The sequence below is a fragment of the Lathyrus oleraceus genome, chromosome 6 (genome assembly GCF_024323335.1).
Source record: "Lathyrus oleraceus cultivar Zhongwan6 chromosome 6, CAAS_Psat_ZW6_1.0, whole genome shotgun sequence".
Classification (NCBI taxonomy): domain Eukaryota; kingdom Viridiplantae; phylum Streptophyta; class Magnoliopsida; order Fabales; family Fabaceae; genus Lathyrus; species Lathyrus oleraceus.
The window spans coordinates 459,821,464-459,835,103 of record NC_066584.1 but is presented as its reverse complement, the minus strand read 5'-3'; positions in this window follow the sequence as shown (position 1 = coordinate 459,835,103).

The window sequence follows — 13,640 nt, the reverse complement described above, 5'->3', positions numbered from 1 at the left end:
GTTTAAAAAGGCAATGGCATAAGGCCAAAGTTTCTAGTTTGCAATATGGTCAAAGTTTAGAAATCAACAAACGCAAGCAAAGAAGATTTTTGAAAGGAGGGAGAGATTTTTAAATTAAAGAAATGGGGGAAGAGATGAAGAGACTAATCCTAAGCATAAATTTAAAAGTTAAGAGTTGAAAAGATCTGACCAATGGGCGGCAATCCAATAGACAAGAATGTCATACAGAAACCCAAATTCCCTTGGACATTAGAATCAAGAAACAAACAATGCATAAAATAATAACTTGAAGAGCAAGGCATCCAATAAACATAGTCACATCTAAGCTTAGCAACTCCATGATCTTTCTTCAAATTTTCCCATGTAGCAGATGAACTCAAATGGATCTCCAATGATCTATCAGATGAAGTTTCAAATTTGCAAGCACTTGGTTACATGAAAGTTGTCATTGGCCAAGTCCTTTGCATATGGAGTGTTTCCTAAATTCTAAATCGACAAAGTCTCAGATCAAACCAACAGTCCACACAAGATGTTTTTTAGGATTTTTGTTCTTATTATATACATTAATGGTCAAAGACCAAGCAACCAAACACAATATACACAAACAAGATATATCACACAATATGGTCCAAGTGGACAAAGTGAAAATGGCATTAACATAAACAATTAGAACGGTATGAATCGTGGCAAATGAATAAATACTTGAAATTAAATTGCATTAAAAGTAAATGACTTGAAATTAGATATTATTTGTTAATAAGTTAGAAGTTAGTATTGCTTTTGCTTTTGCTTTTGTTTTAAGTCATTCTTTCGAGAACACTCACCCACTTGTCACAAGCATGGATCCTTGAACCAAGACATCTTCCAAAGGAAGGAAAAAAGCCCAAGTTTCCATACAATACCATGAAAGGGGGGAGACTTATAATCTCACTAACTAGAATGTTTTGCATTTTGTGTCAAAATTTAGCGCTATGTTAAGCAATCGTAGTTAGACTTATGTAGAAGTCACGACTATTTGAGGTCGGGCAATACAATTTTGGTGTTAATATGTAGCGGTAAATTCATGATCATCAAGCTATGGATAAGCAAGACATCAAATAATAAGAGTCTCCACCGCGCTTTTATTGTTTCCAAGGGAAAAGGGAAAAGTACAAACAAAACCATAAAATAAGAAGTTTTCAAATCAAAACTAATAAAATGCCAGAGATTACAGGTAAGGGGGTTGGTTAAATAGAGGGAAGGTGTTAGCACCCAAAGTGTCCTAGGTACTCCTAGGGAGCCCTTTCTTGTGTGCATATGTATTTTGTACAAAGTGACGTTTACAAACCAATAAAATGGGGGGATGAGAAAAGAATTCATTGATTATATTTTTGTGTTTGACAAGACCTTCGGACTTGTGCCTACGTACCAACATAAAAATGAGGGATCAAAACCTCGTAGTTCGTGATACAAATTTCAAAGTGGATGCATTGATTTTAATCAAAAATTAAGTTTGAAAGGCACGAGGGCCTAGAAAATGGTTTCATCTAAGTTTTGAAATTTTTAAGTCAAGTATAGTTAAGTTTTTTTATAAGTTTGATCTAAGAAAAGAAGTTTGAAAATGCAATGGCATAAGGCCAAAGTTTTTAATTTGCAAAGGGTCTAAGTTAAAAAAAGACCAAGCACAAGCAAAGAAGTTTTTAAAAGGAGGGAGAGATGGGGAGGAGATGAAGAGACTAATCCTAAGCATAAATTTTTAGAAGTTAAGAGTTGAAAAGATCTGACCAATGGGCTGCAATCCAGTAGACAAGAATGTCATATAAAAACCCCAAATTCCCTTGGACATTAGAATCAAGAAAAAAACAATGCACACAATATTAACTTGAGGAGCAAGGCATCAAATAAAGATAGCCACATCCAAGCTTTAGCCACTCCATGATGTTCTTCAAATTTGCCCATGTAACAGATGAATCCCATAAATCATAGGTTCAGAATAACAGCTTCACAATGATCATATTGCAGATGAGCTCAAAGGGATCTTCAATGGTGTATCAGATGAAGTTTCAGATTACAAGCACTTGGTTACATGAAAGTTTGCATTGGCCAAGTTCTTTTCATAGGGAGTGTTGCCTAAATTCTAAGTCGATTTGTCTCAGATCCAACCAACAGTCCACACAAGAAGTTTTTTAGGGTTTTTGTTCTTATTATGTACATTAATGGTCAAAGACCAAACAAACAAACACAATATACACAAGCAAAATATAGCATAAAATATGGTCCAAATGGACAAAGTGAAAATGACATTAACATAAACAATTAGAATGGAATGAATAATGGCAAATGAATAAAGCTTAAAGATAAAGTGAATTAGAAGTAAAAGACTTGAAATTAAATGTTAGTTGTTAATGAGTTAGAAGTTAGTATTGCCTTTGCTTGTTATTGTTTAAGTCATTCTTTGGAGAACACTCAACCCACTTATCACAAGTATGGATCCTTGAACCAAGACATCTTCCAAATTAAGGAAAAAAGGTCAAGTTTCCACACAATACCATGAAAGAGGTGAGACTTACAATCTCACTAACTAGAATGCTATGCCTTTTGTGTCAAAAATTTAGCGTTATGTTAAGCAATCATAATTGGACTTATGTAGAAGTCACAACTATTTGTGGCGGGCCAATAGAATTTTGGTGTTAATGCATGTTAGATACATAGTATAATGGACTATGCTCATGAAACATACCACACACAAAAAGAATATGCAAAAGAGGTGGCCTAATCTCATCCATACTTATGTTGATTTTACAATCAACTAGCCTTAGGATATTAAGAAGGGGAATTAGATGAAGAGGGAGGGGAATGGATCAAAACTCAAATTGGACAAAGGAGGACTTTTACCAAATTAAGATCATTCATTCATTTTGGGAGATGGAATGTACATTCCCTCATTCCCCTAAATCCAATGATCATAACCTAACAAAATCAAATCAACCTTGACCAAGGCCCAACAACATAAGTCAAACTTATACAAACAATCAAAATGGCTCAACACAATTATTTGGCATTTATTCAAGTTAAAAATACTAAAAATAATGCATTAAATTAAATATGGTTTGTCAAATTCCTAAAATCTCATCAAAACACCAAAGAAATGGCCATGAGATTTATCATGGGTCAAACAAGGTCAAAGGACCTTGGAGAAAAAATTTCAGAATTTTTGGAGATCTAAAAGTATTTTAAAACAATTAAATATTATTCAGAAAATCAATTAAATCTTATTAATAATGATCCAAAAAATAATTTTAATTCAAAATATGAAAGAGGATTTTATTTGAAAATATTTGGTGAAACTCTCATATTTTTTGGATTAATATTAAAATTAACATGAATTAATGAAAATAAAACAAATTAAATGAAATTCAAATAATCAGAAAAAACGTGGACCACTTGATCTCCCTCATTAACTGAGGTGGCAGATCAAGTGGTCATCGGCGTGCTTTCCACCATGGACTTAAGTCAATGCGCCACAGGAATGGTAATCAAAACCAACGTGTGAGATTAAAACAGTTTAAACAAGATCAATGGCTCAGAATCTGTCTAGCACACCACCGGTGCTGGAACTCCGGTCACCTTCTCAGGCGAGGCTCACCGGACTTATTCAGTCATCACCATCACATAAATGAAAAAGAAGGACATGACTTGAAATTAAAAATGGCGTAGAGCACGAATCTAATCTCAATTTTAACTAACTCCACATATATAGAAAGATATGAGGAGTTGAATTTTGAGGTGTGTCAACTGAGTTGCTTCGATTTGACCTCAAAGCAACTCAATCTTCTTGCCTACATTGGTAGGACTTCAGAAAACCAAAGATCCAAGAGAATTGATGAGAATTGAGGGAGAATCGAAGAGAAGAAGATTTCTGAAAAATACCTTCAATGTTGTACAGAATTGGATCTTGCTTGCTTCAAACTTGACTTGATCACACTCGAGGAGCTTGCAGAAGTGTTTTAGCAATGAAACAAAGCTTTGGTTCCTGGAGTTTTTGAATCTCCAAACAGTGATATTCAAACTCAATTTTCAAGATGAAAATCCTCAGGTTTTCCTTTAAATTATGAGGGTTTGAAAAGAGGGGGCAAAGATGACGCGCAAGGTGTGTTTGAAATGAGCTTAGAGGTCATGTATTTATAGCATTTGGGATTGATAATTGCACACTTAAAATTTTGCTAAATTTGGAAATGGAATTCACAAGCTTGCATGGGTGTGTACAGGCCCATGAAGCAATCCATTTTGATCCAATTCCAACTACACTGAAGTTCAAATGATGATTGAATGGCAAGGCAATGCAATGTGAAGTTTTGGACATTTCATTTTTCCACTTGATGCAGACCTGTTAAGACCATACGCAACCCTAGCAAACCTCATCCAAAATGCATGAAATAGGACTCTTTGGAAAGCTTAGATCAAGGGGAACAACTTTAATGTTGAACACGTTTTCATTTGGAACTTGGATCATGGTGAATTTTGAGGTGGAAGTTTGGAAATTTCAACATGTTGAAATTTTTTCTAAGTGTTAAGTCATATATCTCAATATTCCACCATACTTAACTTTTCATGTGAGCTCCAAATGAGAAACGTGTCTTCATAAAATTTGTAGCTCTCTCAAATACCTTCAAAATGGTCACCAATTTCATGTCATTTGGATTTAGAATGATAGAGTTATGCATTTTTAAAGTTGAGGAAAATCACTTGTTCAATGGTATAGGGCAAAAATGACCTATAATGTATCCTCATATCACATGCTCATAAAAGTTGAATTATCTCTCACTCCAAACATCAAAGTTAAAATAGACATATTGAATTTGATTTTGCAACTTGTAAATATTTCACCTCATAAAAATTGAGCAAGGAATAGTCTTTGGAAGTTGACTTTCAAATTAGGGTTTAGACAAAATGACCTATAATGTTTTAACATAGAAAATGATTTTCCAAGAAAAACTATCTCTAGGTCTCAACATGAAAGTTGTTTGGAATTTCATTTAGAGAAACTTTTATCTAAGAATAATTTTCATATGTTGAAAATTATAGGAGATAGGGTCCAGGGAGACCCAGTTTTGATCAGATGAATTCATCTGGCCAACCACCATCAAACAACTTGCTAACCTCCAATTATCTTGACTTTTTAGGCTCATGGTAGATCATATATGCATAAGATGATGAAATTTTAAGTGTACCTTGATAAATTTGATCAATTGGTGAGGAAGCTTGTTGAAGAAGTTACTCAAGATACCCAGACAAACTAGGGTTTCCAAGGCAAACTACCTCCAAACTCTTGAAGAATACTTGATCAAAGTAACATATGAAGATCATGGGGACTCATATATGATGCTTAAAGCCATTGTGGATCATTCCTTGGTTGTTCTCTTGTAGCCATGAGGGTCTTAACCCCTATATATAAGCTTACTAGATCAATGGGGATCATGCCCTACCTACAAAAGAGTTAGGCAAATGCAAAGACACATTTTTGGTATTTTAGTTAGTAAAAATGATAATATACAAGTATGACATAATCACATGGTGCTTGGTGATCTCTCCCAAAACAAACCCAATGAAAGAGGGGTAAGGAGGATAACAAGGTATGATCCCAATGCTAATGCATATGATGATGTTGCATGAGGGATCTTAGGGTCAAAATTGGGGTCTTACAGTTACCCCTATTTAAAGACATTCTAACTGAGGAGGTGAAGGTTAAAATATTCGTATCGACTCAGTAGAATGGGCTTAAATAACAACATATAGAAACAAATTTTGGTCCCTAAGAGACCTCATGATGCTTATGATATGAATGTAAAAGCAAATTCTGTTTGGGGAAATATTGGCACAAAGGAAAAGAAATCAGAGAGACCGAAGGTCTGCAGGAGCACAATGCATTCCATAAGGAAAACTCACTAGGGAGACAGAGACTCTAGGGGGATAAAAGAGTTATGCGTAGGCCAGGCTACGAAAAAAACTGTTGGGAGACTAGAGGAATTCCATGAAAATGGAATGACTCAACCGGGGAATTAAACATCTGCTGGGGAAACAAGTAGATCAGGATAAAACTGTCATACTTGAATCATGCAGGAAAAACGATTTCACTAAGGAAATGCGCACTCAACTTCAACTGGGGAAGAAACAATCTTCAACACAGGAGGAGCAAAAATCTAATATCCACTACCTGTTACTGGGTAAGGAGATAATAAAGATCTGACAGAGAGGACACCCGTCATCGGTTAGGATGAACATATCAAGGATGACTCACTAGGAATCACCACCAGGAGGGAGTATTCATTACCAATTACTAGGTAAGAATAGCCTTGCTGGGGAAACCTGCAGAAATAAGATTTACAACTACCAGTTACTGGGAAGAAGACCAAAGATGAGAATATCCGTCAATGGTTAAAGTGAACATATCAAGGATAGACTCAAAGGAAAGAAAATCCGTCATCGGTTAGGATGAACATATCAAGGATAAACTTGCTTGAGGATGTTAAGGAGGATATCCGTCATCGGTTAAAATGAACATATCAAGGATAAACCCACTAAACAAAAAGTAGGAATTACATCTATCGAATGCTGGATAGAAAACCAACAAAGAGAAAATTCGTCATCGGTCAAGATGAACATATCAAGGATAGACTCTATGAGGAGAGAAATAGGGATTACATCTATCAATTACTGGATAGAATACCATCAAAGAGAATATCTGTCACCAGTTAAAATGAACATATTAAGGATATACTCTACAAAGGGGAACAAAGCAGGATTCACAACTACCGGTTACTGGGTAGAAGACCGTAAAGAGAAGGAAATCCTTCATCGGTTAGGATGAACATATCAAGGATTAACCCTCCGGGGAACAAAATGGGGATTACAACTACCTTTTTACTGGGTAGAATACCAAAGGTGAGAGCATCCGTCATCGGTTAGGACGAACATATCAAGGATAAACTCAAAAAGGGGAAGAAAGCATCTGTCATCGGTTAGGATGAACATATCAAGGATATACTTCTTGGGGAATCACAAAAATGAATCCACTTGGTACTCCACTGAGGAGAATACAAGGGTACTTTTGTCGGGTATTGGGCAAGAAGTAGGAAACTGCAAACTAAGAAGGATATTACCAGTTACTGGGTAATAAACTCTTAGGGGACCCAAAGCATCTATCTAGGTAAGAGCTAGAAAGAAACGATCAATCAAGACTCAACCCAATGAGGATATAACTCAAGGGGAGTGGTTCCATCAAGGTAATCAACTGGGGAGGAAACTGAAGCAATAATCATCCACGAGGAAATAACCCAGTGGGGAAAAGAGAAGGGTTAAAGTCTTTATGCTTAAGGGGATGACACTCTACAATTGAGTGAGGACAGACACCAAACTCATATGGGGATAAAGTACCGCCATAACAGAGAATAATAATCACAAGAATGAATCAACCACTATGAACACGTAACTATGCAATCATGAAATTATATGAGTGTATATATGTATATGTATATGTATATGTATATGATGATTATGTTGACAAAACGATCGCAAAGGATACAGAGGTGTCGCAATTTTGATTCATCGGTACAATTCTCGGTCAATACACAAGAGAGGGAGACAAATGCCGAAGAAAAGAAAGATCAACATCCCAAAGGCTCAAACCTAGATAGGGAAGGAGGAGATCTGCTAAAAAACGTTATTGAGTCTGTGAGGAATTTTAGGTCAACACCATATCAAATGGGAGACAACCCAGTAGAGGAACAAGCGCGAAAAGCTGCTCAGAAACCAGGAGGAAACTCTGACTGGGAGCGAATCTGGTGGTGATTGGTGAGGAAACCAAAGCTCTACCATAACCATACGAACTATGGGGGACAACTCTCTTACTCAGCTGGAGATAAAAATTGGTTGGGTAGCAAACACAAACTCCGCTGGGGAAATGAACTAACCAACTCGACTTGGGGATTACGAAGAATCAACTGCTAGGGGAGACCCATCAATGTTCCACAATTAGGGCTTACTGCTTTCGAACTGCTCTTGACATTCCTTTTTATTGCTTTTTGTAGCGGGGTATTCGTTAACTTTAGATTTATTGACTAAATCAAAAGTAAATCATACAATTCAAGTCGCCACCGCACTTCTATTTATCCAAAGGAAAGGTTAGAAAGCGAACAAACACCGAGAAGTTTTATCGAATCAAAAACTAATAAAAATGTCAGAGATCGGGGTAAGGGGGTTGGTTATGCAATGGGAAGGTTTTAAGCACCCAAAACATCCTACGTACTCCTAGGGAGCCCTTTTCACAATTTGTTGTAAGGTAGGTTGGTATTTGTGAAAAATTATTTGTGCAAACATGATTGGGGGGATGAGAGGAGAATGTACAAATTATTTACAATTTTGTGTTTGAATGGATAAACCCACTGGCTACGTACCATCTTAAAAAAGATTAGGATCAAAACCTCGTAGTTCGGGGTAAAAATCTCAAAATAAATTGGTGAATTAATTGGTCAAAAGCCTTAAGATCTTTTGTTATCAAAGGGAGAAAACTCAACCTAAACCACAAATCCACCATGTGAGGAGAGCTTCAACATACTAGTGAGGGATCCACCCTATAATAAGTATGGAAGACTTATAGTCCAATCACTAAGGATACAAGTGAGGTTTACATCAACCTCTATGATAACTCAAACCTAATAGCTAATGTTTATGAAAAGCTTGGACAAAGTGGCCATTGAAACCACAAAAGCAATTGAATGAGTTATATTTACCAATGAAAAGTATTTACAAAATATGGTCAAAATTGACTTAGGGTACAATTCAAAATAAGTGTTATGAAAAGAAAGTTTAAAAATCAAAAGCATAATGCTTAGGTTTCTAGTTTTTGAAAGCAAATGTTAATGTTTGCACAAATGTTTTGACTTGGGTTAGAGTGGAGGGAAGAAGAAGAATGGCTAAGTCCTAAACATACAAAGATGAAGGAGAAGAAGTAAGTTCTATAATGCAAACAAGGAATGGACAAGAGTGAGTTTAGAGATTAGGCCTTTCTAATTCATCTTCAAACATTAAGTCCTTTTTTACTCCATTTTTGCATAGGGAATGTCCTAAAGTCTAAGTCCTTTTGTCCATTTGCATTTGGTTCACATCAATCGACACAAACCACAAGCACAATAATATATACACAATTATGTGCTCAAGTGAGCAAAAGGCAAATTGCATTAACATAAACATGTGCTCAAATGAGAAAAGGGCAAAATCAAATGAATAATATGTAGAAGAATATTAAATTGCATTAATGTAAGGTACAAGAATTAAAAGTTAGTGGTAAATAGTAAGAGTTAGTGTGCCATAAGGCAATTTAGCGCTATGTAAAGCAATCTTAAGTGGACTAATGTAGTAGTCACACCTATTTGAGGTTGGTCAATAAAAAGTATAGGCAACAAACACAAGTTAGAGATCTTGATTAGTAAATCAAGCTCCTAAAACTTGCCATGCCAATAGAAGATGAGAAATGATATTGTATTGATTTAGGTTTTTTGCTTGATTAAGAAGCAACTGTAAGAACAAAAATTGTTCTACAACAGATTCCTTGATTTTGATGATAACAAAGGATGAAACCAAAAATGGCACCCTAACGAAAAGTTTCTAAGTGTGCAGGACTCTGATGACATCATCAGATAGAGTACCACATCATAAGTATATTATCAAATGATCAGAAGCTCTGAAGAAGAAACAAGTTCAAGAAAGTCAAACTCTGAACTAAACAACAAGTATCAGAAGCATCTTAACAGGAAGTAAGTCCTAGAACCTCTGACTCTGAACAACGCTTTCTGAAGAATCTATTTAGATCAACATCAGAAGCAAGATTCCAAGGTTCTCCAGAAACACAAATACTCTGATTATGGATTTGCTAATCATGAAAGAGTAACGTTGAAGACATGTAAAGATTTTCAAATGGATTTCCTAATTGAGAAAGAGACGTTAATCTCCAATTTCTATAAAGAAAATACTACTTGTGGTAAGTAGTCATTTCAAGAAGAAAAAGTCATCCTGCATTAGCTAATTATGTGATGGCGTAACTTCATCTCAATATCCACCAGTTTCAACTACTACTTCAGCTGATCTATATAAAGGATTGCAAACAACATTTCACATACTACACATACCAGGAAATATCATACTGAAACATCAACAAGAAAAACACTCTTGCTCTCTATCTTCACGAAGCTTTTGCTTATTACGTGAAAAACTCTTGTTCTTAATTTTGTAATACTTGCTTTCTTAGAAGCACTCTAGTTTACATAAATCCTTCTTCTATTGTTTGTTGATTTCCTCAAGTGACTCTGTGTAGTCTGTATACTTGAGAGGGCTAAGAGATTTTGTATCTTAGACGTTGTTTGTAATCTTTCAAGATTAGTGGATTAAGTCCTTGTTGAAGGCGAAATCACCTTGGCCGGGTGGACTGGAGTAGCTTTGTGTTATAAGCGAACCAGTATAAAATCCTTGTGTGATTTTCATTTTGAAAAGCGCTTATTTTTCAAAACAATTCAAACCCCCCCTTTCTTGTTTTTCTCACCTTCACTTGGTATCAGAGCTACGGCTCTGTTATTGATTTTCTAATCAAACACTTAACCGTGTAGAGAGATCCAGTACGAGAAAAACAATGGCCCACTCAAATGAAAGAGATTCTTACAATGCCAAGCCTCCTGTTTTTGATGGAGAGAAATTTGACTACTGGAAAGATAGAATCGAAAGTTTCTTTCTGGGTTATGATGCTGACCTCTGGGACATTGTCACAGATGGATACAAACCTCCAGTCTTAAATGGAGCTGAAGTTCCTAGAAGTAAGATGTCAGAAGATCAGAAACGTGTCTTCAAAAATCACCACAAGGCCAGAACAATACTTCTAAATGCTATATCATACAACGAATATGAAAAGATCACCAACAGAGAGACAGCCAAAGATATACTTGACTCTCTGAAGATGACCCATGAAGGAAACTCCCAAGTCAAGGAGATGAAGGCTCTGGCGCTTATCCAGAAATATGAAGCCTTCAAAATGGAAGATGACGAAGCTATAGAGGCTATGTTTTCTAGATTTCAAACTCTTATTGCAGGTCTTAAAGTGCTAGACAAAGGATACACGACTGCAGATCATGTTAAGAAGATAGTCAGAAGTCTGCCAAAGAAATGGAGACCTATGGTTACTGCTCTGAAGCTGTCAAAGGATCTGAACAATATCAGCCTTGAAGAACTTGTTAGTTCTCTCAGAAGTCATGAGATAGAACTATAGGAGGATGAACCTCAGAAAAGGAACAAGTCCGTAGCGCTAAAGTCCAGATCTGAAAGACGGAAACCTGACAGAACCAAAGCTCTCCAGGCAGAAACTGAAGATACTGACGACTCTGAACCTGAAGACTCTGATGATGAAGAAGAGTTGTCCCTACTAACCAGAAGAGTTAAGCAACTCTGGAAAAAGAGGAACAACAACTTCAGAAGACCAAGACCCAGAGGGGATCGATCAGAGTCAACTTCAAAAGGTAAAGCTAACAAAGATATTACCTGTTATGAATGTAAAGAAACAGGTCATTACAGAAATGAATGCCCCAAGTTGAAGAAAGACAACCCTAGGAAAGAAAGCTTCAAGAAAAACACTTTCAGAACAAAGAAAGGACTGATGGCCACCTGGGACGATAGTGAATCTGGATCATCAGAATCTGACTCTGATGAACAGGCCAACGTAGCACTTATGGCTATCACATCCAGCAGCTCAGATGAAGAATCTGAAGAGGTATTTTCTGAACTTTCTCGATCTGACTTAGAATCATGTTTGTCAGAAACTCTTACCTCCTATCAGAAATTGAAACAAAAGTTTAAAAACATTAAAGGCTGTCTTAAAGCAAAATTTGAAGAGTGTAGTGAACTTGAGATGACAATTCTAGCACAAGAAGATACGATTAGATCTTTAACATTAGAAAGAGATGGAGCTAAGAGAAATAGCTTAGAATTAGAAGAAGCGTTGTCTCAAGCACCACAAACTTCAAATAAAATTATTTATAAATATGAAGAAGCCTTTCAAGAATTTCTGAAGAATGGGATAGATAGGAGTATTATGGCATCCATGATTTATGGAGTAAGTCAGAACAATAGAAGGGGAATTGGTTATGATCCTAAGGAAGATAAAACTTCTACCAGTGACCAAATTAAATCTCCTTTTTCATATCACTACACCCACACACAAGAACACAAATTTAAAAATGCTAGAAGACCCAAAGTTATAAGAAACTCTGGGAAAACTAATCTAAAAGGACCCAAGAGATTCTGGGTACCGAAAGATAAGATTATCTATGTTGCAGATATCCTATGCAGCAAAGTTCAGACACCAGTCATGGTACCTGGACTCTGGATGCTCGCGACACATGACGGGAAGAAAGTCTATGTTCCAAAGCCTGGAACTTAAAGATGCTGGATTCGTAGGTTTCGGAGAGGATCAGAAAGGAAGGATCAGAGGCTCCGGAACTATTGGTAATGGTACTCTTCCCTCTATATCTGATGTTCTTTATGTAGAAGGATTAATGCATAACTTGTTATCCATAAGTCAATTAAGTGATAACGGTTATGATGTAATCTTCAATCAAAAAACATGTAAAGCCATTAATCAGAACGATGGCTCTGTCCTTTTCACAGGCAAGAGGAAAAACAACATTTACAAAATAAATCTTTCTGATTTAAAAGATCAAAATGTTAAATGTCTAATGTCAGTTCACGAAGAGCAATGGGTATGGCATAGACGCTTGGGCCACATTAGCATGAGGAAACTTTCTCAGCTAACTAAACTCGAGTTAGTCAGAGGCCTACCTAAACTGAAGTTTTCTTCAGATGCTCTGTGTGAAGCTTGTCAGAAAGGAAATTTTCAAAAACATCTTTTAAAAAGAAAAATGTTGTTTCTACCTCTAAGCCTCTGGAACTTCTTCACATTGACTTATTTGGTCCTGTGAAAACAGCATCAGTTAATGGAAAGAAGTATGGACTAGTCATTGTTGATGATTACAGTCGCTGGACATGGGTAAAATTCCTAAAGCACAAGAGTGAGTCTCACTCTGTATTCACCAGTTTCTGTTCCAAAGTGCAAAAAGAATTTGACTCCAAAATTGTTAGAGTCAGAAGTGATCATGGTGGAGAATTTGAAAATAAAGATTTTGAAGAATTATTTGATTCTAATGGAATATCCCATGATTTCTCCTGCCCTAGAACTCCACAACAAAATGGAGTTGTAGAGAGGAAGAATAGGACACTCCAAGAAATGGCCAGAACCATGATCAATGAAAATAATGTAGCAAAGCACTTTTGGGCAGAAGCTGTAAATACAGCGTGTTACATTCAGAATAGAATCTCTATAAGACCTATTCTAGAAAAGACTTCCTATGAACTGTGTAAAGGAAGAAAACCCAACATCTCATATTTTCATCCTTTTGGATGCTCTTGTTTTATATTAAATACTAAAGAACATCTGAACAAGTTTGATTCCAAAGCACAGAAAGGTATTATGTTAGGATACTCAGAACGCTCTAAAGGCTATAGAGTATACAATACAGAAACCAAAATTGTGGAGGAATCAATTCATGTCAGATTTGATGATAAGC